Source organism: Neophocaena asiaeorientalis, unplaced genomic scaffold, assembly GCF_003031525.2.
Source record: "Neophocaena asiaeorientalis asiaeorientalis breed wild unplaced genomic scaffold, Neophocaena_asiaeorientalis_V1.1 scaffold404, whole genome shotgun sequence".
NCBI lineage: Eukaryota > Metazoa > Chordata > Mammalia > Artiodactyla > Phocoenidae > Neophocaena > Neophocaena asiaeorientalis.
Genome location: NW_020172589.1, coordinates 1,307,153 through 1,320,065, shown reverse-complemented (window position 1 = coordinate 1,320,065; position 12,913 = coordinate 1,307,153). Strand labels below are relative to the sequence as shown.

Genomic DNA, 12,913 nt, shown 5'->3' with positions numbered 1-12,913 from the left:
AGGAGGTGATCTGGGTAGCAGGTACTTATGCTGGGTTTCAGGTGCTGTTCTTCAGTCTGTGAAGTTAAGGAAAGAGATGAGGGGATGAACAGTGTCAGGGAGGTCCGGGAGAAGTCGAATGGAAGAAAACACATTCAGTTTGGAGGTTACAAGGCCACTGTGGCCCCTAGAAGGAGCCGCTTCAGGAGTGAAACCCAGATAACTCAGAGGAACCAAGAGCATCACTGTCCTCTGAGCCCTAGGACCTCTGTCTGCTCAACATGTGCTGAACCGAACACTCCCTGAAGCTCCTGCCAGCCTGATGCGCTACAGTTCTCCTGGAGTTTAAATGATGACCCACAGAACTGCACAATAATAACAAAGACATTTCCCAAAACACAGGAGTGAGTGTAGGCTAAGTAAGGGTGGCGTGGAAAAAATAAACGTAAGACAGAAAAATGACTTGAGGATGATGCAAATCCTCTTTACTTTATACTAATTTTTTCCACACTCATCGTTTCTTGAGAGCTGCTCCTCAGAGCTCCACGAGTCTCATCCTATGTCCTGACTTCTTCCTTGTTTCCAGGGAACTGCATCCATCACCAGTGTCCTTTCCCTTCATCATCTGGGCTCACCAGCAGCACGCAGCAACTTCTCCTCCCTCATCACCGATGCTGAAGTTTCACACAGGGGACTAGGCAAACACCACCCACCACCGCCAGGGTCACCCACAGCTATTGACCTGGGGACTCCGTCCCAGCAATATTAAGACAGGAGAGCAAACTAGCCTCAGTGTCCTTCCATCAAAAGCCACCATTTGGTTCATGCCAAACCTGTACCCTAAGAAACATTTTTTGTGTATTTTAATGAACCAATGGGAAATCAAGCCAATGTCTTCTAGGAAGACAAGCTCATGCCATGACTTCTCCACCTCTGCCAGCCATCACTTCCCTGTATCAACAGCCACTTCTTCCAAAGGCAACTAACAGCACAGTGCCACACACTGGGTAGCAAGCTGAGAAGAAATGCATCTTAAATTGGGATTGGGATTCTGTGAAAGACAACCGCAGGAAGCTAGCCCTGGCAGCCACAGGGAACGTTTCATGCAGCACAGCATGGCCACACACTCACGGTCACTTACACACACAGCCAGGTATACACTCCGGGTATGCATATCTTGTCTCACTCACACACACACACACACACACACACACACACACACAGAGTTAGAGTAGTACACTCCGTTACACATCCAGGATCATCCATACTGTCCACACATGTACCCTGTCTCTCTCTCTCTCTCTCTCTCTCTCTCACACACACACACACACACGCACACACACACACGGTTATATATGCACAGCCTATGTTATGTCTCTCTCTCACACACACCCTTTACACACACTACCTCACAGAGCCAGCGAACACACAGTTTCACAAGTACTTACGTACACAAGCGTAGGGCACTAGTCCCAACCCTAGTAGTCCCACGCTGGAGGCATGTCCTACACGACCAGCCAGCCCACCTACAGCCTGAGCCGCCATGCAGCCCATCCCTGAGGTAAACCCGGGTCCCATAAGTCCAGAGCCCCCAGCGCGTCGCCGTCGCGCCGCCCCGCCCCCGCCGCGTCCCCGCAAACACGAGGACTCGCAGGGTCGTGACCCCTGCGCCCTCGCCGCACCTTACCCTCCGCCTGAGGCGAGGGAGCGAGGCGCCCTGGCGGACCGGACCCGCCACCTCTCGCCGCGGAGCCAAGCTTCTGTCGCCGCGCTCCCAGCCGCTGCCTGCGCCCTCACCGCCGCCCCCTCGGGTGCGGGCTTCATCCCCCGCACTGGGAGGCTGGCGAGCGCGAGGCGCGGGCCCGCCCGGGTCTGCGGGCGGAGGGACCCCAGCGCAGGCTCACCGGGGCTGGCCGAGCATCGTCCTCCTCCCCGCCGGCCGAGACTGGCTCCTCAGGCTCAGCAGCCCCCAGCCCGCGTGGTCCTCGCGGCCGCCCCCTGCGGGGACGCCGAGGGTGGCTGTGGCGCGTCCGGGCGCGCAAGGCAGTGGGCGCAGGGGTGACGGAGGGACCTCACCCCTCGGGGCGGGCCAGCAGGGCGCCTTCCCCGGGGAGCGCTGCCCAACAGAGGAAGCTAGCCCTGGGCTCACTGCTGGCTCCTTGGTAACCCTGGGCAACTTGGTTAACCTCTCTGAGTACTCATTCCTCTACTGAAAGATAATAAACGTGAACACGGAAAGTGCCTGCGGTGTCCGTGCTAAGGGAAATCTACAGCCTACTTCCTTCTCATGCCTCTGACTCTGCCTGGGCACAGTTAGTTTGGGAGCAGGGTTCAGAGTGAGATCCGTAGTCCCTTAGATACAAGGCTTCCAGGTTTTCCAGGGTCAGTGTTTCAATCCACTGGTCTTCCTAAGTGATCCTGCCAATACTTGTTTTGCTTCCCCCATCTGCAGGAAGCCTATTCTCCCAGCTTTTTCCACTTGTGACCTTGAGCATGTGGTTAGACGAAAGCCCAGACCCACTGCTCCCATCTGTAAAACGGGGACCATGAACTCCCAGTTGTGTTGAGACTTACCAAAGCTCCTGCCTGTGTGTCACTAGTGCGTTGTAATATCTGTGAAGAACTGTGAAAGAATGAAAAACATTTTTCCTCAACACATCTTTCCAAGGCCTCAGATTCCAGGGACAAAACAATTCAAGAGTTAGGCCATTTGGGGAAGGGAAGAGGAAAGAAGTCTTCCTTTGATGAGACAGGTGAGGGGCCAAAGGTCCTATAGGTAGGATAATTCACCCCCTCCAGGACCACAGAGTCTGCGTGGAAGCCTGACAGAGGAGCTGTGACAGTAATTAACCTGCAAAAGTAAATAAATCTTTCCAGACAATCTTAAAAATGATTAACTTACAATTGTGAGCACAACCCAAGTGAACTGGAAATTTAAATTGACCAATGTATTCATGCCAGAAACCTCTGAGCTGGTCCCTTTCTGAGATTCTCTCTGTTGATATTCCTGCCTTTCTCTTCCTCCTTCTTTTGCCAGCCTGGTCTGTCTTCCTCATGGTCTGTGTTTCTTCCCCATCTTACTTGTACACTTTTTCTCTCTTCTATCTCATCTCAGTCTCTCCCCACCCTAGGTATCTCTTCTTTACTTTCTTTGTGCCCTGTCTCTGTCTCAACACTCCTCACCCTCAGCCGTTCCCACCCATTATTTCTCTCCCTGGATTGTAGATGTCTTGAATCTTTATTGATCTTATATCCCCATTCAAAATTTGAAAGTGGAAAAGTCAGTTATTTCTCTAAGGATCGAAACTTAAATTTACCACTATGCCAGTTCCCTAAACCAAATATTCCTGATGAATGACACCATTATCCTCACCCTCCTGGGAGTGCAAAGCCTGAATCATCTCTGACAACTCTACCTCTCTTCCCCTTCTCCTCGGTCTCCACTCAACCTCTTCCAATTTCCTAGGGAGTCTTTCCCCACTCTTCCACAGGCAGCTGTTCTCTCCTCCCTATTCCCATTGGACTGAATCAGATGTGATTAAGTTAAGGATCTTGAGATGAGAGATTATCCTGGTTGCACAGGTGGGCCTTTAGAAGGGTCCTTGAAAGCAGAAGTGATGGGCATGAGAGGAGGTCAAGAGTGATGCAGTGTGAGAAGGACTTGAACAGCTGTTGCTGGCCTTCAAGGAAGAAGAAAGGTCCCAAGCCAAGGAATACAGAAGCTGAGGTGGGGGCAAGGAAACAGATTCTCCTCTAGAGTCTCCAGAAAGGAAGGCAGCCTTGAACACACCTTGATTTTAGTGCCGTAAGACTCACGTCAGACCTCTGCTCTAGACAGCTGTACAATAATGAATTTGGGTTGTTTTAAGCCACTAAGTAATTTGTTGCACCAGGAATAGGTAACTAATACAATGCCTCTCTTTTACTTATGGAGGTACACATGAATGCCTTGTCTTATTATTAACAGCAATCCAAGGCAGCCCCTCTTTTCAGCCTTCTTGGTACCCAAACCTTGTGTTTCAAGCAATCTGTTCCCTGAACACTTGCTTTTCTTTTGTCTGTACCAGTGCTCACAATGTCCTCTCCAGATGCTGCCTGTCCTACCTCTCTTCAACGCTCATGGATTCCATGGAGCTGTCTGTGATCTCTCCCTTCCTTGATTTCTCAAATACAAAGAACTTTGTATTTTTCAAGGTATATTCCATTTCAATTGGTGCTTTCTAATGGGAGAGAAGGCAACGAGAGAGAAGAAGGGACTTTACATGCACAGGTTGAAACTGCTCCAGGTTCTCTGTTCCCACAATGCTGTTTTCCTCTCTCTACTGCAGCAGTTACCACCACACTGTGTGACTGTGAGTTATTTAAAGGTCTGCTTGGACACCGGGTAGTGAGTGCCTCCAAGGTGGACAACAGTCTTACCTCCCTTTCTACATCCCAGCCCCTAGATCCATGCCAGGTACACAGTAGGGATTCAATAACCATTTCTTGAATGAATGGATGAAGAGAGCAAGTGCAATGTCTGGTTGTGTTGAACAGACAGGGCTATTGTACCGTCTGGCTCTATTTAATTGGGCTGGTCAATTGAAGCACCTCAGTTAATGCAATGAGGTTTTAAATGGGACTGCTTTGATTCATAGCTTAAATCATAGACTTTTCTTTCCTTTTCTTTGTTTTATGTTTGTTTTTGTTTTGCTTTTGCTGAAGAAGACTCCCACAATAAAAGTTCCTTATAATCCACTTCATGTAAAAGGGGCTACTATTATAAGTAAAATGATTATAATCATGCAAACTCTTTGGCCCAACAATTCTACTACTTAAAATGTATCATAAGGATAATAAGCCTATGTTTACAGAGGTTTATCTAAGAGCATGTTCAATGCAGGATCTTTTATAAGAGTGAATCATTGGAAATAGCCCAAATGTAATGGGGGGTTCTCTAAATATATTATCTCTACCATGAGATACCATTCAGTTATCAAACATTGTTTTGTCAACTGATATTTATTATATAGAAAGATGTTTATGAATTTTTTATATTCTTTTTTATGTTTATCTTTATTTCCTAGCTACCATATAATAAGCCTATATTTAAAACTTAGGTTTAATTGTTTTTTTAAAATAGCTTTGCCTCCAAAAGGAAAATTGTATAAAACTTTGATATTTTTCCAAATTCCAAGAAAATTCATCTACAGATGAGATTTAATTCTCTGACTATGACAAAAGAAGGGGAAAATCACAAAAGGCTTGAAATATAATTCATTCCATTAATTCATTCAGTCTGGGAACATTTATTGTACCATCTCAATTAAGGCCTTCAACAGCAAGCAACAGAAAAGAACTCTAGATAACCTAAGCAAAAGGGAAATTATTGGAATGTCATTTGGGGACATACAGCATTGCTGAGCTACTGGAAGCCAAGCCTGGAGAATCAGGTACCAGGAAGAGTTCCAGAGAACCAAGAAGCAGAAAGTGAAGCACCTGGTTCACAAAGGAACTCCATCAGGACCATGTGCCATCCCTCCTGATATGGCGAATGGCCTCTACCAGTTCTCCATCCCTGGGCCACTCAACCAAGTCCAAAGTCACTGGAGAACACGCCAGACAGGCTGAAGTTAACTTTGTATCTCCTCCTTCCCCTGTTCTGAATCAGAGAGTGAGGAAGGAAAGATCTAGTCCTTTCACCAAGACTACACACAGTAGGGGAGATTTTACTTCCCCAGTAAATTTGGGGTGCTGTTAGGAAGGCAAAATGGAAGCTGACAGCCTGAAAATAATAAATGGCCACTACGAGCCCCTGAGATGTGCCAGGCATCAGGCTGTTCTGCCTTCCAGGCCAAGTTTCCCTGCCAGGAAGCCTCTGGTACAAACAGCTCAGTGGAGCTACCAGGCCAGAAACACCATTCAGAGGAGATTAAGAAAGATTTGATTCTATTATTTCATTTATAAACTTGAAAATGTTAAGGTTTTATATTGTTAATTTCTTCTAGTCTACAGAAAAAAAATACTATTTTTTCTCTTCTGGTTGTCCACACTTTGCTCAACTGGTACAAATGTCCTGTTATGTATTTACTGCATAGCAGCCTGCCACGGACTGAAGCACCTTATCAGCAACACACCATGAGGGTTATCTTAAAAGTTTCAAAGCTTGTTTTAAGTTTATTTGACTCTGGGTGCCTTAGCTGCAAGACAGAGTGTGTATGAGAGAGAGAGAAAGAGAGGGAGAGGGAGAGAAAGAAAGTATGCAGAGACAAAGAGGAAGGAACAAAGAAGGTGGAAATCAAATCCAAACTGCTGAAATAAATCAAAACTTCTCTTGAACTCACAAACCTGAAGTCTGCATACCTTCCATCCGCTAAGAGCTGCTAAAAATTTAAACAGCTGGACAAAGAGTTTTAATGCAGCTGCAAAATAACGGAAACCAAACTGTGAATACCTTTCCTATAATGAAGCCAGAGTGGCTGGCTTCATTTCAATAGACACCACAGAATAAATAAGACCCTAGAACAAGACACTGTGGCATCCCTCGGCACATGTCATTCACATGATTCATTCACTGGAGTCCTCAGTTTACCTTGTAGAGCAGCGGTCCCCAACCTTTTTGGCACCAGGGACCGGTTTCGTGGAAGACAATTTTTCCATGGTCGGGATGGCCGAGGGGAATGGTTCAGGCGGTAATGCGAGCGATGGGGAGCAGCAGATGAAGCTTCGCTCCCTCGCCGCTCACCTCCTGCTGTGTGGCCCGGTTCCTAACAGGCCGCAGACCGGTACCAGTCTGCGGCCCGGGGGTTGGGGAACCCTGTTGTAGACAATCATTCTATGTCAGGAAACAACTTCTAACAAAGCCTCCTCTAAAGTTGAAAATGGAGAAACATTTGCAATTTGTTGTTTGTAAGAATCAAATTTCCCACAGAGGGTCGTGTTTATTCTTACTCTGCTACACATCCTGGAGTGTATGATTATCTCCCACTCCCCCAAACCCAAATCAGACCTGATGAGCGAGGCTTCTTGCTCAGACTCAATTCAGCCTCCAGGGAGCTTTTGTCCTGAACTCTGCCACCTCTTCTACCCCAGCTCACACACTCTGCTCTCCCACTGAGTTCTAGCCATCCTGGTCTATAGGTTTTCAGTCACGCACGGCTCTCTGGCCTCAGGACCTTTGCGTTTACTGTTTCATAAACCTGAAATGCTTATCCTCTGGTTGGGCCTAAGTATCTCTTGTACAGAGAGGATTCCCCTTGACCAGCTATCCCTCATCCCATTATTTTTTGTTCTAGCACTCCGTTTATGTCACCTACAGTCCTCATCTCACTCTGTAACTAATTCATTGATGTATTTTTTTTACTTGCTTACTCTCTGCCTCTCCAGTAAAACATAAGCTACTAGAGGTAAGAGACTCTGAACTTCAGGAAGAGCCTGGCTTAGAGTGGATACTCCTTGGTAAAAGTTGAATGGATAGAAATACGAACGGACAGTTGGATTTGCATTTGTGCTTTCCAGTGGGTCAGAGTTGCCCAAGAACCAAGGGCCCTTGGAGGCCAAAGGAACCCACAACCCTGTGAATGAAAGGATGATCATGCACTTCTGTGAGAGGATGTGGCTTTGGGAGATATAGACTAGTGTGCAGGAGGGGCTGTGAAATGGAACAGGTGGTCCAGATGCTGTGACATTATGTCTGCAAATGAAAAGTGGATGAGGATCCAGAGAAGGAGGAGAGAAGCTTCAGGTTGCCTCTGGCCAGAAAAGAGCTGTCCAGAAGTCAGTCTATTCCAAAGGGGATTAACAGTATTAAGCAAGAGAGTATGAGACCACAAGAATTCAAAGATAGGCTCTTTTTAGTAACTTGCTATGTGGCAAAGTCTGTATGAACCTGCTTTGAACACTGAAGAGCCGGATGCCTGAATTAGCAGAGAATAGAGGCAAATAAAGGGCAGCCAAGCAGAGTTATCACTGTCCAGATAAGAGGCTCCTAGCCCTTTTTTGTGCTTGTTGTTCTTTGTCCTCTAGTCATCCTGATATTGTTGGGTTTAATCTATTTATGTTTGAAAAGGCCGTTAACTAATCCATGTTTTATTATCAATAAAAATCAAATCTTCCAAGAACAGCCAAGTCATAAGAAAAACATCATGAGTGTGATCTGCCAGGTAAAACTCTGGCACAACTGAAACTGTACAACTTATTTTAAAATTTGTACATAGTAAAAATTAACTGTATTTTTTGGTGTGCAGTTCCGTGAGTTTTAACAGATGTATAGAGTTATGTAACCACCACCACATTCAGGATATGGCAAAACTAATTTTAACATGGACCAGGGTATTTGGGGATATTCTATTTAGTGGGATACTTTTGACTAGCTTTGCCTAATATGAACAAGTCTCTTCTCCCTCCACACTGCCCATCCTCCCCTGCCTTATATCAGTTTGTCCCATTCATAAATTTGGAAGCTTTTTCCCTGGAACTAGAAGATGGGGCTCTAATGAGGGCAGAAGCTACAGTGGGAAGAAGAGAAAAGTTGGGGATATGGAGTGGCCTCTCACCCCATCAGATTCTTTGGACTGGTTTAAGTTGTAGCAAGAAGGGATTAGAAGCAAAAACCAATAGGACCCTTCAGGAAGGATTTGTGAGAGGCTGGGCACAAGTCAATACTCTGTGTTCAGGGCCCAGCTAATGAAGCAGAGCTCAGACCCAGGGAGGAAGCCCGTCCTTGCACCTGGAGAAGCAGGTCATTCAGAGCCAGACTCCTTGGCACAGACACCAACAGTCCCACGAAGCGCAGAGGCAGCAGTGACCTGTCACCAAGAAGCACTGAAGGCAACAGAGGTGGTCAGAGCAAAGAGGGACAAGGTGAGTATGGCTGACATCTTTGGATTCCAGGTACACGTGTAGAATCCCTTTGGGGTCTCCCACAGATAACAAGGGGGCACTTACAATAGGATGGTTAGTGGATGATTTGAGCTATCATTTTATGTTTAAAGAAGGGCAACCTGGGTAGCTAGGGGGTTGGCAAGTATCTGTCCCACAAAAGTTTTACTAGTTTCCTCTGTGGCAGACCCTGTGCTCAACCATGGGGATATGATGAATAAGATAAGATGGATCCCTCTTTTCAAAGCACCCAGAGCCAATTACAGGAGATAGGGTTGGACACAGATCATTTCAACACATTGTAAAAGTTAATAAGGTAGCACAAGTGGTAAATGGAGCTCATGGTATGTATTATTGTTATTATTACGTAACAAACATTTATTGAGTGCATATGATTTGCTAACCACATCGCTACAAAAGGTTAAGGAACTTGGTATTGAGATGATATGACATGGCTAGAAAGGGTCAGAGTCAAGGTTAGAATTCAGGCTGTCTGACTTTAAAGACTTTGCTGAGAGCAACCATGAAATAAAAATCATAATAATAACAATATATAAGCAACATTAATGGTTGATGATATTATATGTATTGGGCGCTTAACTATCTCATACTATTTCAAGAGCTATTATGCAGAGAGACACAATAAAATCGGGCTGGATTTTTCATGCATGAGAAAGCGAAACAGGGGCCAGGATATTATGGAGAAACAATTCAGCTTGGTGTAAGACTGTCTCAACATTTGGAGCCGTCTAGCACTGTAGGTATCAAAGCACAGGCTGGGTGCCATCTGCCAGGAATGCTGAAGCAAGAACCCCTGTTCCAGGTGCGAGGTTCAACATCACCTCTGCTACTCCCCCAGCTCACTGATTCTCTCATGCTGAAATTTGAAAAGCTCAGTCTCTTTTGCCAGCTCCTTCTCTGGCTAACACTTAAATGTCAAAGCCCTTCCTCTTCTTTTACTCTATAGGCCCCTATACTATTTCATCCACTGTGCTTGCTTTATCATTTGTATGCTAACAGGTCCCAAATTTTACATTCTAGCCCAGAATTCTTTTCAGAGCTCCAGACCTACATCTTGGATATAAGATATCCAAGCTGCTGGTCTTGGGAGCACTTGGTCTAATTTGGCCTAGATGACCATGGAAAAGACCTCTCTATGGAAAAACACAAAAAGGTGAATCAGTTTAAACAGGATCTTAGAAAACTTATAGAAATGGTAAAGGTGTTTGATGGTGTTTAAAAACAGAAGGATTGGGGGACTTCCCTGGCAGTCCAGTGGTTAAGACTCCACGCTTCCACTGCAGGGGGCACGGGTTTGATCCCGGGTCGGGGAACTGAGATCCCGTGTGCCATGCGGCGTGACCAAACAACAGCAGCAGCAGCAACAACAAAACTAGAAGGATTTTAACTAGAGTGGCACAGACTTGCTTCTTTGACCACCTAGCATACCATTTGTATGCTCAAGGACAATATTTATAATATCAGAATGATTTAAATGTTATTTTCTGTTTTAAGCTTCTAGAATCAGCCTAGGGACATTTAAGAAGACTTAACTAGGATGCTCAGAACATATATTTCTCAATCTCAACATTATATAAATAAAGGTAAAACTGGCAAAGTTTGACAGGTAAAAGTGAGAAGGTGTGGTAAATGGTTAAACGTGTGGTAAATGTCCTTATCATACAACGTGGGAGTCAAGAGATGTCCATCCCTGTGATTAATGGAATAAGAAATGAAGGTTTAATTGTGCTATTTAAAGTTGTAGAGGTGACCAGAGAAGGAACTGAGAATATGAAATTGGGAGGTCAATGAACAACCACAAATGAAGAAAGAAAAAATGTCCTTCTCTGGGCAGTGAGGTGTAGGATACAATATCATGAAATACTCCAGTCAGCTCTGTCATTCTAGGCAGAGCCCATCTGTGGGTAAAAACAATGCATGAGGAGGATGAGCCAGAGGATCTCTGAGAAATGGAACGAAAGTCCGATGATGTTATCATCAGCTGGATCAAACTGTACCTGAAGCCATAGATAAACCTTGAATTATTTAGTTATGTAAAGCAATATATTTCCTGATTGCCTACACAGTATCCTTCATCTACTTCTATGGGTAATAAAACCCCAATTTTATTCAGTGCTGCACTGATCCCAAATAAATGACTAAATTCTCAAACTCCCAGAACTTGGCTGAGCTCTGGCCAATGAAATTTAAATAGATGTTCTGTATGGAACTTCCAAGAAGACTCTTTCAAGTTTCTTAATATGGCTAGAGCATGCCATCTTTCTTTTGCTCCTTACTCCTTCCTGTTGTGTGGACGGAGGAGCTCCAGAAGCAAGCATTTTGAAACCTTGAAAATGGAAGCCATGAGGAAGTGGGGAAATTAGAGCCCAGGTCCCTGATCAATGTGGAGCTTACATAGCAAAGACTGACTGCATATCTTCAGGCATCTTTTTACCCAAGAAAATAAATGATAAAGTGTTTAACCTACTATTAATTTGTATTTTCTATTATATTCAGTAAACCTATTCCTAACCGATACAGCTGATGTTTCTGTAATTTGCAAAATTGAACAGTCCTGATAGATGAACTCAAACGAAAAATTCTCTTCTCTGGAGACAAATGATTCTTGGGTAGTTGAAAAAATAGACAGATGACTATCTCTTTCCTATAAGCACTGCATTATTTGATTTTTTAAAACTTTGATGTAAAAAATAAAATATGAAGACAATATAATAAGTCATGGAGAGGCCACAGAGTAAGAAGTAAAACACCAAAATACATGATTTAGGGGAGCTCTAGGGCTACCACACATGAAGATTAATGTTATACAGAATGCAGGATAATTCTCCATCTAAGAGAAATTTTAAATTATGGAAGAAATCACTAGAAAGCACTGTGTACATGTATATACACACATACAAACATATTCAAACAGGTCTCATAGACTACTAAATGATATGTAAAAATATTCACAAAATAATATGAAGAGAAAAAAGTGGATGCCTAACAGCACATTTAATAGCATCCTACTTGTAGAAATGCCTGTGGTACAGGACTAAAAATCTATGAGAAATTTCCTGAGGAATTTCCCCAAATATTAGCAGTGGATGTCTCTGGGTGGCAGAATCATAGTTCATGCTTGCTTTTTTTACTTATACTTTTCATCATTTGTCAAATTTTCTACATATCTTACTTAATGATCAGAAAAAGGCAATATACTTTTTTCCAAATGTGTTTAAAATATTTTTTAATTGAAAAGAGTCCTGAGCATTTATAACACAGCTATTTTGGAACACCAGCTGGCATCAGCTGTGTTGAGGGAAACTAGAGCAGGGGATATGACTACACCTGGGCTGAGAGTGATGAGAAATGAAGCAGCCTGGCCCCAAAGGCTAACTGGGCTGTCCTCACATTCGTGCTGAGGGCCACACTCTTAGGGCTAAGAGCAGCAGGTGTAGCCTGAGAGTGCATTCCACATACTCTAAACAGACATGAACATAGGAACACAGCAACTCACCTCCATGAATGGGCAGCTAGCCCCAGGCACCCAGGTTTTACTGTGGCTTCTTTCATCCTCTATCCAGGGATGGACCCAGAAAAGTGGAGTCAGGTAAACAGAGGATCACGTGACAGGGGCATGAAGTGGCACACACTCAGGGCTGGTGTCCTTCTGCACACATAGGTGATAAAACCTGGCTTTGTGTGTTTTACAGCTTCCAGTATCTTTCTGATCCAGAAGGCAGCCTGGGTCATAAAGTACCTTGAGGAAAGAAAAGGAAAGAAGGTACAAAGTTGAAATAGATATCTCTTGTTGGCATCAGTAATTACAACAAACTCCAGATTAAGAACACAAAGTCAAAGAGGCACCTTTTTTTTCTTTTTAAAAAATTTTTATTTTATATTGGAGTATAGTTGATTTACAATGTTGTGTTCTTTGTGTTGTATTAATGTTTGCTGTACAATGTTCAGGTGTACAGCAAAGTGATTCAGTTAAACATATACACATATCCACTCTTTTTCAAATTCTTTTTCCATTTAGATTATTACAGAATATTGAGTAGAGCTCCCTGTGCTA

At 44.2% G+C, this 12,913-nt stretch overlaps 1 protein-coding gene across 1 annotated transcript in view; it reads right to left on the bottom strand.

Annotated features, from left to right (window-relative positions):
* Positions 1-2,092, bottom strand: part of HTR4 (5-hydroxytryptamine receptor 4) — a 158,649-nt gene extending 156,557 nt beyond the window's left edge. Inside the window, exon 1 of the mRNA XM_024738255.1 lies at positions 1,884-2,092. The gene's annotated coding sequence lies outside the window, so the exon portion shown is untranslated. The remainder of the gene's footprint in view (positions 1-1,883) is intronic.
* Positions 2,093-12,913: the final 10,821 nt, after the last annotated feature.